The sequence below is a fragment of the Heloderma suspectum genome, chromosome 4 (genome assembly GCF_057233095.1).
Source record: "Heloderma suspectum isolate Gila_16-S chromosome 4, 16-S_ref, whole genome shotgun sequence".
In the NCBI taxonomy this organism is placed as follows: domain Eukaryota; kingdom Metazoa; phylum Chordata; class Lepidosauria; order Squamata; family Helodermatidae; genus Heloderma; species Heloderma suspectum.
The window spans coordinates 239,262,486-239,278,147 of NC_139461.1; the positions used below are offsets into that span (position 1 = coordinate 239,262,486).

Consider the following 15,662-nt stretch of genomic DNA (forward strand, 5'->3'; position numbering starts at 1 on the left):
TAAAGCTTCCTCTCCTGAAGTGGGTCACGATCTGAATTGGGTCTGCGCATACTTACACAGAGGTAAAGTGATCTAGCACGCTTAGCTGCACAATGCGTGCTGGGAAGACCGTTTAGTTTGGCCCTCAAGATTTCAGCTGATACATCCCAGTCAGGACTGAGTGCAGTCCTCTTATCAAAACATGATGACTGCTGGTAACCAGAAGGCTATAGATCCAACAATCACTAACTGATAAAAGAGGTGCCAGTCCATAAGATAAATGCCAAAATCCACAGACAGGCAAAACCTTTATTAGGTATACCAACCAAATATGCACAAAATTTCAGGCAAGCTTTTGAGATCTCCATATCTCTTTGATCAGGCAAGATGTTTGGTAAAGCAAGTTGGGGTGGAGAGCGGGGGAGAAGAAGAAAAAAAGGTTGACTTGTTGTTGAGGTGCTGAAGACACGGGCAGAACCTTAAGATGCAGTGGACTCCCAACTAAGTATGTACAGCCTCAGTCAATATATTTAGCTGTGGAAACAGACCACAAGCCCAGCAAATTACTGACTGATTGTACATTATGTATTTAACAAATGATAATCAAACTCCCAGAAACATTACTTGGCTGTTTTGTTTAATGCTGACACACTTTCAAGGGCAGCCAACCCCCTTGATGCAGCAAAAAAAGACTCTGGAGGCTGAAATGCAAGCTTATATGCATATTATTCTAACTTCACTTCCTCTGGCAAATCAAAAATTACAACACATTAAAGAGGAATAGGTAATGATCCACCACTGCAGGTCCTGAAGCAACTTGTGACTGACAGATAGGTGTTTAAGTAATGGTGCCTGTATAGTCACAGTCTTCAGATCTTCAGATCATCATCTTCAGATGATGGAAAGGAGGGTTTGCAGTCAGTCATACTGAGCTCCACCAGTGATGTGATGGTTTCAGGTTTCCATCACATTACCTGGTACAGCCCAATTTGAATGTCTGCAAACCCTCCTGCCCCATATCATCTTAAGACTCCGACCATACAGAAATCATGACTTCAGCGAGGATGAGATGGCTAGATAGCATCACCGATGCAATGAATATGGACTTGAGCACACTCCGGGAGACGGCGCAGGACAGGAAGGCCTGGCGTGCTATGGTCCATGGGGTCACGAAGAGTCGGACACGACTGAACGACTGAACAACAACAACCCCACCCCCCATCTCAGACAACCATAGGATTGTGCCCTAAGTTGTGTTTTATGCAACAAAATACTTGGGAGGGGGTTGTTGGGGTCTTCTTGCTGTCATATCTATTACTCTACAAATATGCAGATCGGAAAGGTGGGAAGCAGTCATCCCAGTCTTGAGATCCTAAGAAGCTGATTTTGCCAGCTGGAAAACCCTTTGGCAACTTTCCCAGCCAGCTCCAACACTCAAACTGTTTCCCCCTTTTCTGGCCAACTTCAAACTGCACAGACTGTTCCTTTCAGCCCCAACTGAGGCAAATGGGTGTGACACATTCCTAGGGCTTGTAGTTGTCATCAGCACCAGAACCCCCATTAATCAGGACAGGACCCTGCTGTCTCCCATCCAATGCCAGGCTAGACCAAAAAGGAGCGAGAGGAGGCCTAATAGCAGAGCACAGGTTTGGGGTTGGGTTTTTGTTTGTTCGCAACACTTGCAACGGTATTTTACAAGATTCCTAGCCAGTATCCCTTTACACATTCTCTCTTTGACAGGTTTGTTGATTAATTTTCCAGCATCTGAACGCCTTCTGCAGATCTCTCCACAGTTATTTCATTAGGGTGTGGCAACATTGCTGGCTCCTACAAGCCCAAATGTGGAGAAAACACAAGGAAAGGTTATGGGGGCAGATGATCCTTGTATTTATTTTTCAAGCAAACATGAATGGAGTGAAACAAGGTGACAATCACACTGGTTCTGAGGAAATCCAGCCCAGCCTTCCCCAACCTGGTGCCTGTCATATATGTTGGACTGCAGTTCCCATCTTTCCCAGCAAACATGTCCCAGTGAAAAAAAATCTTGGAATATGGAGATGGCAGCTGTATGAGGAAGAATGAATAACACACTGGGCCACTTCTTCTGAAGTTCATGGAACACCATGCCGTTAAACCCCCACTGAAGATGACTGTTTTCTGGGAATGGTGAGAGTTGCAGTCCAACACCTCTGGAGGGCACCAGGTTGGGGAAGGCTGCCTTAAACACTGGTTGGGTCTGCACAAAAAAGCTTCTAGGTTTCCTGGGAGTGGGGAGCTGAAATATTGCACAGGAAAGGATTGTGTGGGCAACTGAACTGAGATACTAGGACACTTCCCGGTTAGATGTGAAGGCTGGTTGTGTGGGGGTTATTAGGTTCCATCTCTGTCACACTCAAGTGACCTAGAAAATATACACAGGAGAGGATTCTGCAGATAAGGCCTGGCTCAGTCCTCTGGGGCTCCCAGACTGATGAACAAAGTAAATAGGCTGCAATTTGGAACACAGATGCAAGGAGGGCAAAACCTCTGCCCCCCCCGCCACCCCGCCATGCCACTGACAACATTGACAGGCCCTGCAACAGTAGAGCCCAATATCTGTCTGTGTGCAGAGAATGTAGAGACACATCCTGTCTGCTTGCAGATCTTTTCTGGTTGTATATGAACCCCCCATCTACCATATTCCCCACCTGTCACATGTCAGACATTTTGCTAATACAGCCTTCCCCAGTGCAGCACTCTCCAGATGTGTTGGACTACAACTCCCATCAGCCCCAGTAAGCATGGCTAATGGGAGCTGTACTGTAGCCCAACACATCTGAAGAGGAAAAGGTCAAAAGGTTTTGGGGAAAGCTCTGCTAGTAGGGAGGTATGAGTGCATCTTTTGCAGACAGATTATACCCTTGATGAAGAGCCTTTGATTTTTCATTCCACATGGACACATTTACAATCCTTCCGTTACTTGTATCAACAACAAACGCCAACTGATTTTTAAGGAATAAGGATTTTAGCTATAACATTTTTCTTCTCACAGTGGTTTACTTTGGAGCTATTTTTAAAAAGAAAAAAATCCTTGTAATACAGAGGTGGTAGCTGTATGGGGAAGAATGAATAACAAATTGGAACACTTATTCTGAAGTTCATGAAACACCAAGCCGAGTTTCTTTGTGGTTTGACAATGAAACCAGTTGCCACTGAGAGTCATACAATCACTTTGCTGAAGATCCTAATAAGTTGTGTAAGCATCTGTTCCAGATGTTTTAGGTTAAGGAAAGCTTGCCATATGGAGAAAAGATTGGAATATAATACCTATGAGCAAGAGCAGTGTTTGGGGGCATTCTATTTATTTATATTTCTTTATTTACACTACTTTTAAACCACTCTTAGGCCCTCAACTGTAACCTCACGCCCACTGGGGACTCCCACTAGCCAGGAACTGAGCCTCCATTTCTTAGTTTAAACTATTACAAGAAATTGCCCCAATCATGAGATCAGGAGTGGGCAACTTGTGGCAAACTTCCAGATGTTTTGGCTTACAACAACTCCCACCAGCCCTAGACAGCATAGCCAGTGGTGAGGGATGATGGGAGCTGTAGGTCAAAACATCTGGAGGGCAACAAGTTGCCCATGCCTGTACTAGTTAACCCCTGAGGGAAAGAAACTGAGGCATTCTGATAAATGTTACACAACAGCTGAAGAGAACCTGGTAGAAACAGTGCACTTGGATTTTCAAAAAAGCTTTGGATAAAGTCCCTAATCAACTGTTCCTGAGCAAATGTAGAAGTCATGGGGTTAGAGGATGGGTCTTCTTATGGATCAGTTGTTAAAGCAAAAGCCACACTTTGTTCATTCGCTTTTTACAGGGCATCCACCTGATGTGGCCATCCATCTGTGTCCCCCTTATATTTTGTCCGTGATACCTTTTCCCATAATACAGAATATCCAATTTTTTAAAAAGAAAGAACAGGAGAGCAGTGCTGTCTCTGCATGTGTAGATGCCCTTGGTGTTACTGTTCTGTCTTTTTGAAGCAGGTCTGGTTTTGCAGTGGCATTTGGGGAGAGAGAGCCCTGTGTCTCTTCATTTCCCATTTGTATACCATTGTATTTTCCTCTGTGCCATGCTGTGTGTGTGTGTGTGTGTGTGTGTGTTTCTTTGTTTATAAAATATAGTCACTCCTAGGATCTTTATTCCCTTCGGCAGGACACAGAGGCTCTAACTCTGCCCCTCCAAAGCAACTGCACCTTTGCTTAGCTTGGTCCCGGTGTGCCTCACAAAACCAAGGGGAAAAGTAGATTGACTGGACACCCCCTTGCCCTCCCTTCTCTGCAGCTCTGCGCTTCACAGTGGGAAGAAGGGAGAGTAAAGGACCTTTAGAGTGTCTTGGCTCAGAGGTCAACTTCTGTTTCTCCTTAAGAGTGCAATCCTATGCATGTTTAGACAGAAAACAGTCTGACAATTCCCAGCATTCCCTACAATTCCCAGCTGGCTGGGGAATGCTGGGAATTGTAGGACTTTTTTCTGCCTGACCATGCATAGGAATGTGCCTTAAATCAATGGTTTAACTTGTGCTAAGGTGCCCCCCTCTATATAAATTCTCATAGGGGCTATTTTGCTGAAGCAAAACTGAGCAAACTAAAAATCTTTTTAATTGAAACAATCCGTTAAAGCATCCATTGTTTCTTCAAGGCACACAAATGTGATTTCTGGTCCCTGGATTTATTATTGGCCACAAGATCATACCAAAGTACTTGCACTGTAGGCAAAAGGAAAAGACGGTGGAGAATGAAGGGAGCGAGACCGTTCTCGCCAGCAGCCACCTCTGTGTGTGGCAACAGAGGAGTGTCTGAGCCTGTGCCTATACCTCCCAGATCTGATTTTACAAGGGGGAACACTTTGGTAGTTCCAGATCTCCACTCTGCTGCAAGGAGAGCAGTTGTGCATGAGTGCCACTAATGTCGGGGCAAAGATGCATGGGTGAGAGGAGGAAGCACCTTCGGGAACAAATTAATTACCCCTGCTGCTTGGAGAAAGAGAAGGGCCGGCCCAAGTAATTTTGCTGCCTAAGGCAGAACAGCAAATGCCCCCCCCCCCCAGTGCACAATACCCAAGACTGGCCTAGTTATTTTGGTACCTGAGGGAGAAAACCCCAGGAGTGCTTCTCCCTGGGAATAAAAGACAACAATAATAAAGTTAATAACTAATCATTTGCTGCCCTTTCATGACCCCCCCAAATCATGCTTGAGATGGCCACCCCACTCTGCCTAATAGTAGGGCCAGCCCTGGGGAGAGGTCTCACCCACCATGTGGATGGAACGTAGGGAGTGGCAAGACAGACATGAGAAAAGAAGTGCTATACCTACAAGGTCTCAATACTCGGTTGCCATTCCAGTTGCAGCAGAAAGCACAAAAGCAAGGACCAGATAGCACTAAGAGCCCTCCTTCTAGAAGCACCCCCAGGAATCAGAGAGCGGGAATAAATGGACAGTTCTCAAAATGGAGGGATGTAAAAAAGAGGGGTTCCCCATGGCTCTGTATTGGGACTGGTGCTTTTAAACTTGTTCATAAATGATTTGGATTTAGGGGTAAGCAGCAAGGCAGCCAGATCTGCAGATGACACCAAATTATTCAGGGATTGCAAAGACCTCTAAAATGCATCTCTCCAAAATGGAGGAAATGGGCATTAAAATGACAAAGACAGTGCAGCGCAAGCGAAGTGGTGCAATCAATCACAATCTTACCAAAGGGATGTGAGCTGACAGTAACTGACCAGGAAAAGGATCTGGGGGTTGTAGTAGATGGCTCAATTAAAGCTTCAGTCCAGTGTGTGGCAACTGTGAAAAAGGCAAAATCCATGTTAGGGTTCATTAGGAGAGTCTGAAAATAAACAGCTCATATTGTAATGTCTTTATACAAATCTATGGCTGTGACAACACTTGGAATTTTGTACAGTTCAGGTTGCTGCACCTCAAAAAGAATACTGTGGAGCTGGAAGAAGTGCAGAAAAGGGTAACCCAAATTATAAGGGAACTGGAGCAATTCCATTATGATGAAAGGTTACAAGTGTTTGGAGCTTTTCAGATTAGAAAAAGGGCAAGAAAGGTAGGGACAAGAGAGAAGTGCAGAAAAGTAAGCATGGGTTGGAGAAGGGGGATAGGGAGGCATTTTTCTTCCTCTCTCATAATGTTAGAATCCAGGGTCATCCAATTAAGCTCAATGGTGGGAAATTTAGGACAGATAAAAGTATTTCTCCACACAGCACATGGTCAAACTATGGAGTTCACTTCCTCAAGATGCAGTGATAGCCACCAATTTGGATAGCTTTAAAAAGGGGTTAAACAAATTCATGGAGGAGAAGGCTGTCAAGGGCTGCTAGTCCTATTGCTATGTATTATCTCCAGTATCAGTGGTGGTATACCTGTAAATCCCAGTTCCTAGGGAACATGTGCAGGAGGGTGCTATTGCACTCATGTCCTGCTTGCGGGCTTCTGAGAGGCATCTGGTTGGTCACAGTGGGAAACAGAAAGCTGGACTAGAGGCTGATCCAGCAGCAGGGCTCTTCTGAAGTTCTTAAAATACGTGCTTGTCTTGACTGAGATTAGGTGCAATCAGATGACAGTGAGGGTTTTTGTAGTTGGATGGAGAATGTCAAGTTGATGGCTGGTTAGTTAGTTAGTTATAATCCACCCTTGGTTATGACATCTGACACAAATGATGACCAAGCCCTCCTCAGTAACTGTCTGATTTTTCCGTACTTGGAGCCACCACTCAGGGGGTATACAGGGTATAAAAAGCTGCTTTGTACCAAGACAGACCGCTGGTACATCTCATCCAAGATTGCCTAGAAACAACTTTCCAGAGTCTCTTTCCCAGCTCTGCTGCTTACCTGTGATCTATTATACAGAGATGTCAAAGGCTGAAGCTGGGACTTCACATCCGCAGAGAAAGTGTTCTACAAGTGAGCTATGATAAGACGAGCGCCGAGGTAACCACAGTGTGCTATGTAAATGGAAAATGGCATAAAATGGTGGCACGCCAGTGGTGGAATAATCTCCCCAGAGATGCTTGCCTGGTGCATACACTATATTCTTTTCAGCACCAGGTGAAGACCTTTTTATTTTCCCAGGCTTTTTAGCCCTTTAGTTTTAAACATTGAGTTAGTGCATTTTTAGATCTTGGCACTGCTGCTGGCTTTTATTTTGGTTACTACTTTGGCTTTATTCTATTTAAAATTTATGGTTTTATATTATGTTTTACTGTGCTAGGGCTGAGAGTTGTAGGACCTCATTCTTATTGTATTTCATGGTTTCAAGCTTGGTCTTGTAAACTGCCTAGAGCGCTTCAACTAATGGGTCATACAGAAATGTAATAAAAGTCAGTCAGTCAGTAAATAAAAATAGCTTCATTCAAGGGTGATTCTACATGGGGTGTTCTTTTGCTTTCAGTTTGGTGCTTTAGCAACATGGAGGGGGGAATCAGATACCATATTTGACATGGGAAAATCCTCTGCCACTGTCACACCTTCATTTATGTGAGCATTACAACCCACTATAGTTTTCTACTGCTGTCCAGGTGGGAAGGGAATGAGCCTGTGGATCTTCTGAGCCACCTGCGGGTTGCTGGGATCTGTTGTACACTGAATGAACATACTTGGTCCTCCCTCAATCTGGAGTATTTGGGCAGGATCACATTTTTAATTTAAAATACTCCATCCCACTCAATGAAATTGGGGGCAATTTATTTATTATAGGGGCAGAGAAGGGCTACAGCCTCTTAAGGAACCCAGTTTGGAATAAGGTTAGGCGTTCCTGGCTGCTCAGCACTCACTCCACCTGCTGTTAAATGGTGTGTACAAGCCATAACCATCACTCAGCATCTGCAATACACATTCCTTTCTCTTGCTAACCACGGAGGATCCTGGAATCTTTTTTTCTGAGCTTTTCCATGAATCAAGAATGCACTTCCCTGCAATCAGCAATTATGCCTCTGATGAATGGAATCTGCAGAGGGTGCAAGGGGATACGATGGCCTCAGGCACCACACCACCAAGAGAGCTAACTAGGGTGAAGGCAGTAATTAGAAACCAAAAGTGAGGAAAGCACTGCAGAAGGGCAGAACAGGAACGACATTTTAAAGGGCAAACTATCTGTTGTTTATAAACAAGATATTTCTCCCAATTGTTGCAAAATTGACAAAAAAATAAACGAAAGAAAGAAAACAAGTTCAATAGCAACATATGTCAAATGTCCAGATCCTACAAGAGCAAACAAACTGGGGGATGAGGGGAATGAAAACTATTATCAGTTACAAGATGTCCTGGTTTAATTAGGACCATAACAGAAACCCAGCTGAAATATTTAACACTGCCCTTTTGGGGGGAAACCAAAACTGTTCCCAGTTTCTCATACAACATCCTGTGTGTGTATGTGTGTGTCTATAACAACCGCCCCCAACCTCAATGAATGTCCAGTGCTGGCTGAATCATAGAATAGTAGGGTTGGAAGGGGCCTACAAGGCCATCGAGTCCAATCCCCTGCTCAGTGCAGGAATCCAAGTCAGAGCATCCCCGACAGATGGCTGTCCAGCCTCATCTTGAAGGCCTCCAGTGTGGGAGAGCCCACCACCTCCCTAGGGAATTGGTTCCATTGTCGTATTGCTCTAACAGTCAGGACGTTTTTCCTGATGTTCAGCCGGAATCTGGCTTCCTGTAACTTGAGCCCATTATTCCGCGTCCAGCACTCTGGGATGATCGAGAAGAGATCCTGGCCTTCCTCTCTGTGACAACCTCTCAAGTACTTGAAAAGCGCTATCATATCTCCCCTCATTCTTCTCTTCTCAAGGCTAAACATGCCCAGTTCTTTCAGTCTCTCCTCACAGGGCTTTGTTTCCAGTCCTCTGATCATCTTTGTTGCCCTCCTCTGAACCCTCTCCAGTTTGTTGGCATCCTTCTTAAAATGTGGTGCCCAGAACTGGACACAGTACTCCAGATGAGGCCTAACCAGTGCTGAGTAGAGGGGAACTAGTACTTCCCGGGATTTGGAAGCTATGCTTCTATTAATGCAGCCCAAAATAGCATTTGCCTTTTTTGCAGCCACATCACATTGTTGGCTCATATTCAGCTTGTGATCGACAACAATTCCAAGATCCTTCTCGCTTGTAGTGTGGTTGAGCCACATATCCCCCATCTTGGAACTGTGCATTTGGTTTCTTTTTCCTAGGTGCAGAACTTGGCATTTATCCCTGTTAAATGTCATTCTGTTGTTTTCTGCCCAGTGCTCCAGTCTATCAAGATCACTTTGAATTTTGTTTCTCTTTTCCAAAGCATTAGCTATCCCGCCTAATTTTGTGTCATCTGCAAATTTGATCAGCATTCCCTGCACCTTCTCCTCCAAGTAATTAATAAACATGTTGAAGAGCACTGGGCCCAGGACTGAGCCTTGCACTACCCCGCTCATTACCGCTCCCCAGTTGGAGAAGATCCCATTGATCAGCACTCTTTCAGTCTGATTCTGTAGCCAACTGTGGATCCACCGGAACGTTGTTTCATCTAGCCCACTTTGAGCTAGTTTGCTCATCAGGATATCATGGGGCACTTTGTCGAAAGCTTTGCTGAAGTCGAGGTATATTATGTCTATAGCATTCCCACAGTCCACAAGGGAGGTTACTTGATCAAAAACTGAGATCAGATTCATCTGGCAGGACTTGTTCTTGACAAATCCATGTTGGCTTCGAGTAATCACTGCATTGTTGTCAAGGTGCTTCCAGATGGATTGCTTTATCATCTGCTCCAGAATTTTCCCAGGGATTGACGTCAGACTGACTGGTCTGTAGTTCCCAGGTTCCTCCTTTTTACCCTTTTTGAAGGTAGGGACAACATTAGCCCTCCTCCAGTCATCTGGCACTTCCCCCGTCCTCCATGATTTCTCAAAGAGAATAGAGAGCGGTTCTGAGAGTTCTTCTGCCAGTTCCTTTATTACTCTAGGATGCAGTTCATCTGGCCCTGGAGATTTGAACTCATTCAAAGTAATTAGGTGTTCCTTGACCATATGCCTATCGATCTCAAGCTGCAATCCTGCCCCTCCAGCCTGTACTTCGCCTTTGCCAGGGGGGTCATAGACCCTCTTTTGGGAGAAGACTGAGCCAAAGTAGGAATTGAGCACCTCTGCCTTTTCTTTGTCATCTGTTATCATTTTGCCATCCTTATTTAATAGCTGAACCACCTTTTCTTTCCTCTGTCTTTTACTATGCAGGTAACTGAAGAAAGCCTTTTTGTTGCTTTTAGCATCCCTCGCTAACCTCAGCTCGTTCTCAGCTTTAGCCTTCCTGACGCCATCCCTGCAATTCTGTGCTACCTGCCTGTACTCTTCCTTTGTTACTTGGCCTTCTTTCTACTTCCTATATGTGTCCTTTTTTGTTTTCAAGTCATCTCTAAGCTTTTTGTGAAGCCACACTGGCTTCTTCTGTTGTCTTCCACCATTTCTTCTTGTTGGAATTGTTTGTAATTGTGCCATGAGAATTTCTTTTTTAAAAGCTCCCACCCTTCTTGGACTCCTTTTCTTGTTAGAGTCGCTTGCCATGGGACCTTCCTGATCATTGTTCAGAGTTTATTAAAATCAGCTTTCCTAAAATCCAGGGTACGTGTTTGACTACACTCGGCTTTTGCTTCCTTTAGAACCAAGAACTCAAGCATAACATAGTCGCTTTCCCCCAGAGTTCCTGTAACTGCTACTTTATCCACTAAGTCATCTCTGTTGGTTAGGATCAAGTCAAGGATAGCCAATCCTCTAGTTCCTTCCTCTACTTTCTATAGGAGGAAGTTATCCACCACACAAGCCAGGAATTTCCTGGAGGGGCCATGTTTTGCAGAATGTGTCTCCCAACAAATATCGGGGAAATTGAAGTCCCCCATTACTACTACATCATGCTGCCTTGAAACACTGGCTATTTGCTTTTCAAAAGTTTCATGCTCATCTTCTCCTTGATTGGGTGGCCGGTAGTAGACTCCGACCACCAGGTTCCTTTTATTGTTTGCTCCACTTATTTTGATCGAGATGCTCTCGATGGGGCTACCAAGCTCATCCTCCTGTATTTCTATGTAGAGATATGTATTTTACACATACAGTGCAACCCCACCTGAGAATGATAGGAGTTGCATTCCTACACAACTGAAGGGCACCAGGTTGGGGAAGAACCCAATACAAACTCATATGGAGGAAACATGATGCAGGAATGAGATGCGCATGGATAAAAATCAACAGAATAAAAATCTGGATAAAAATGGATAAAAATCAACAGAATAAATAAAATATAAATATAAACATAAACATAAAATAAACATAAACATAATAAATAAATAAATAAATAAATCAACAGAAAAAATGGATAAAAATCAACGGAAAAAATGAGATGCACATGGATAAAAATTGACAGAAATGGTTGTGGGTGTGATGGCTGGGAAATGTGACCAAGATGCCCCACGCTAGAGGTTGCTGCTCTATGCCTTTAGCCAGGTTTCAAAAGCAGCTAGAATTTCTGGGGAGCAGGGCAACTCTAGAAAAACTAGTTTGGGGAGAATGAAGGGGTGGCAAAGATTATTATTAGGGCAGCAAGGATTTAAGCCCCACTATATATGGCCTTACTATACTGTGACTGAAAGCTGGAGGAGCAAATGAGAGCGAGGGAGAAAGAGGGGGCCGGGGAAACTACTCCTTGGGGTCATTCCTGCTGTGGAGGATATAATTTTCCCACATTGTTGAATTTATAAAAACGTTGTTCTTTATTCTTTTAATAGAGGAAAGCTTATATTTTTGTTGCCAAAATATAAACAATTACATTTTGAAAAGGTTTTTTCTCTCTAAAATTCATACCAGGCTTAACTGTCCTACTCAAGGCTTAAAAGGTTGTGCTGAATCATTCCATGAGAGTGTAAGCTCCTTGAGGGCAGGGAACTGCCTCTTTTTGTTTATGCCGCTGTGTAAATTGCTATTTATATTGATGGTATGGTATATATGAATAAAATAGGGCTCATTTCTGATGCAGGAGCAGCACAGAGGTCTGGTATGTTTCATCCATCGCAGGGGTAGGGAGGAACAGGCATGATGAACAATCCAAGAACAGGGTCTTTCTGGGTTGTTTAGCAAAGTGAAAGCGGAGGAGGGGTTAGGAGCTGGCCCCCTTGCTCCCACACAGTCACGACTACCCATGGTTTAAACAGCCCATGGGTAGTTGTGACATGTGGACCAGGTCACTGTTTATGTTAATGCTTTCTCCCAGACATATGTTAATATTCAGGCCAGAAAAACCAACATGGGAAGCAAGCTCTGGGTTTTCAAAATGAAGAGAATGGGATAGATTTCATGGGGGAGGGGGGCGGTGTTGCTCATTCATTCCCCACTCCTCTCTTGCTTTGTTGTTTCTACAACTATTGTGTGAAGTCTAGCGTCAGTTTGACAGGCACCAGTGAAATACGGGCAGCAGCATCCACAAATGAAATAAGGCCCTGTCCAGGTGGCAGCTGCCCTCTCAGCTGGTTTGCATTACAGCAGATGTGGTACGGATGCCTTTTTTCTTTCTTATTTACTGACCCTTCCATGCCAGGAAAATATAAAGACCTACCTAGTGCCAGGATTCTATTAAAGATATAGGAACAGGGCCAGTAAAAAAAAGAAAGGGTAACCCTAGCAGAGAGGGCAGCTGCAGGACAACACCAAAAGGAGAAGGCACCTTTTAATGTCAGGTGGGGGTGTTTTGCTGTGATCGTTCTTTTCGACTGTGCCCCTGGCACTGCTCTTGGCAGTCCTGCCAGCCTGCTGTTTGAAGAAGCCTCCCTCACAATTGCTATGTGGTGTGTAGGTGTCCTGTCAGCAGGGGGAGGTTCAATAAAGTGAAATGGCTCCATCTACTGTATAACGCTTCCATTGTTATTAGTTTTGTAAACCACTATCCTGAATTAAAACGTCAAGAATGTTCTCTTATACCTGTTCCAAATATCTTTTAAGAGTCAGGTGTCTTCCCTGCCACATCCCAGTAGAAATTCAGGAGGTGAGGCGTTCACCAATATAGAAATATTGTGATGATGGGAAAAGTTGTACCTGTTGCACTTCTGCTTTTCGTATGGCTGTTAAAGACACAGGTGCTTTGCCAGGGGGGAAAAACCCACCCTGCAATGGTGATGGTCCTACTTGCATGCAAATAGGGAATTCTCTGGTGCCACAGCTCTCTTCCAGCATATTACAGGAAGTTGTAAAACTTGTTTGAACTTGATTCAGCTCATCTCATAGCCCATTTTTTTGTAGAATGGGCCATTATCATACTCTTGCTTTCAGGCAAAGACAAAACATAGAACTGGTAATCAAACGTGGGGTGGGAAAAAAATATCCCTTTTGTCATCCACAATTTTTCGGCATCGCTTCGTGCTTCTGTGCTAATTAAGCAATGGGAGAAGATTTGCCAGCTTTTTTTTTTTTTTCTGGCAGGGCTCCTGTATCTTTACCAACTTCCTTCTCTGCAGAAAGTTAATAGTGAGGGGTTTTTTTCTTGACAAAGAGATCAGCTTCACCTGCAAAATGTCTGTGTCAGGAAGCCATTAAAAGCATAGACGGCTTGCCAGAAAAACATTGGCAGCCCTAGGGATCAGAAGAAGTACCAGAAGTGTTTCTTTCCCACATATGGGTTGCCTCATCCATGCACAGCCTGACATTCTCTGCTTTTTCTCTTTGGATAGGACACTGTTGCCACCGTCTTCCTAAGCAGCACAAGAAGCAGACGTTCATCGGGGCTGCAGCTTTTTCAAGCAGTGCATCTCCCCGAGGGCCAAAGCTGCTCCTCTTGATTTTCTCCTTTCCTGTGTAACTATTAGACTCTAATAATTAAGCCTCTGTCAGAAAAATGGTGGCAGCTCTAGCAAGGAAACCAGTACTGCCTGCACACATTTGCTATGTTGCTTGCATGGATCATGTATGCCAAATAATCATACCCCTATAACAGCTTAAAAAGAAAAACCCTGTGCAGACATGTCCTCTGGTACAAAATTGGTCAAGGGCGTGGATTCTTTTTTAAACTCGTTTTTCACAGGTTATAGCATGGCAAAGCCCCCCCCCCCCCGAAAAATGTGACTGCTTATATTCCCTGACAAAATGTGTTTGCCTGGGAAGAACCCACAGAAGCAGCTGTAGCTGCGCACTGCCGGGGGTCCCCCTTCCTTATCTGTTTATATGATGACATTTCATTTCCTTCTATGATGAATTGCTTTATAATATTCAGATGCCATGTTTATCAACACACTGCTATTAGCCCTGTCCCAAAGGGATCCCTTTCCAACTGCCTCTGGTCTGTGTCATAATACAGCCAGATAGGGCTGAGTTTACATTGTGCTTAGGGCAAAGCCTTGAACTGAGAAGAGCCTTAGGAAGAGCAAAACACAGGAAGCTGATGGGAGGGAAAGAAGGGCAGAGAGTTGGGAAGGCGTGGAAAATCAGCAGATGTCACTCAAAGGGCCTGTTTGCACGACATGACCAGCTCATCACGTGCCAGGCATGTGCAGCTGCCATTTTGATTGTGCAACCCCTGATCAGGCCAATTGGGTATTGCACCATGTTGTTCGAACTGGCCATTATGGGTTATTCAGGGGTTAAATAACCCTTGTTGAACCCCTACTGCAAATTGTGGGTTAAGCATAGGTTGTTTAATGACACGATGGTGCGCCGTGTCATTCTGAACCCAGTCATTGTGGCTTATTTGAGGGTTAAACATTTGATTGGGGGTAGTGCAATCAAAATAGCTGCGGCATGCAGCCAACTTTTGACGCAGCTCATCGTGGGTTAAATGCCTATGATGAGCCAACTGTGCTAATTGGGTCATTGGCTGGTTCAGCTAATTGAGGAAGGAAGATTAAGGAAACTTCCAAAGAGTTTCATGGGTGATTGTGGTATTTATGTTTGTTTTGTTTTTTTAAAAATTAGACTGCCTTTAAGGATAAAACCCTCTCAAGGCAGCATGTACCGAATCCTTGAGGAAGGGCCATAGGTGAGTGCATTAAAAAGATTCCGAGGATTGGACTCCAGGTACGGTTGGGAAAGTCTCCTGCCTGAAACCCTGGAGACCCAATCAGTATAGACAATACTGAACTAGATGGACCAATGATCTGATGCATTATAAGGCAGCGTCCTATGTTCCAAATCGGTGCACTGGAAACCCACAACTTGCATAAGGAATGCACTGATCTTCATGTTGATCGCTTCAGATGAACTAGCAGGATCAGCATGGGTGGCATGGTACCCATCACACCAAAGCAGAAGTAGCTCTGAGCTTCCACACTCATTCAGTGTTTCTGTCACAGACAGCTGGAAGCTAGTTCTTCACGCAGTGCATTGTTGAAGTATGGAAATTGCCTCTGCAAGATGTAGTGATGGCCACCCATTTGGATGGCTTTAAAAGGGGATTAGACAAATCCATGGAGAAGAAGGCTGTCAATGGCTACTAGTCATGTTGGCCATATATTATCTCCAGACAGTATTCCTATGTATATCAGTTGCTGAGGAACATGAGCGGGCAGATGCTGTTGCCTTCATGCCCTACTTATGGGTTTCCCATGGGCAGCTAGTTGTGTAAACAGAATGCTGGATTAGATGGACCCTTGGTCAGATCCAGCACAGTTCTTCTTATCATGTGCGGAAGTGTCTCAAGGCTA

General features: G+C 44.4%; 1 long non-coding RNA gene across 1 annotated transcript in view; it reads right to left on the bottom strand.

Moving 5' to 3' along the window:
* Positions 1-256: 256 nt before the first annotated feature.
* The window catches only part of LOC146348326 (uncharacterized), a 70,055-nt gene continuing 54,649 nt past the window's right edge, over positions 257-15,662 (bottom strand). Inside the window, exons 3-5 of the long non-coding RNA XR_014789925.1 lie at positions 5,716-5,808; positions 5,109-5,139; positions 257-1,806 (exon numbers count right to left, since the gene is read on the bottom strand). This is a non-coding gene — a long non-coding RNA (uncharacterized LOC146348326). The remainder of the gene's footprint in view (positions 1,807-5,108; positions 5,140-5,715; positions 5,809-15,662) is intronic.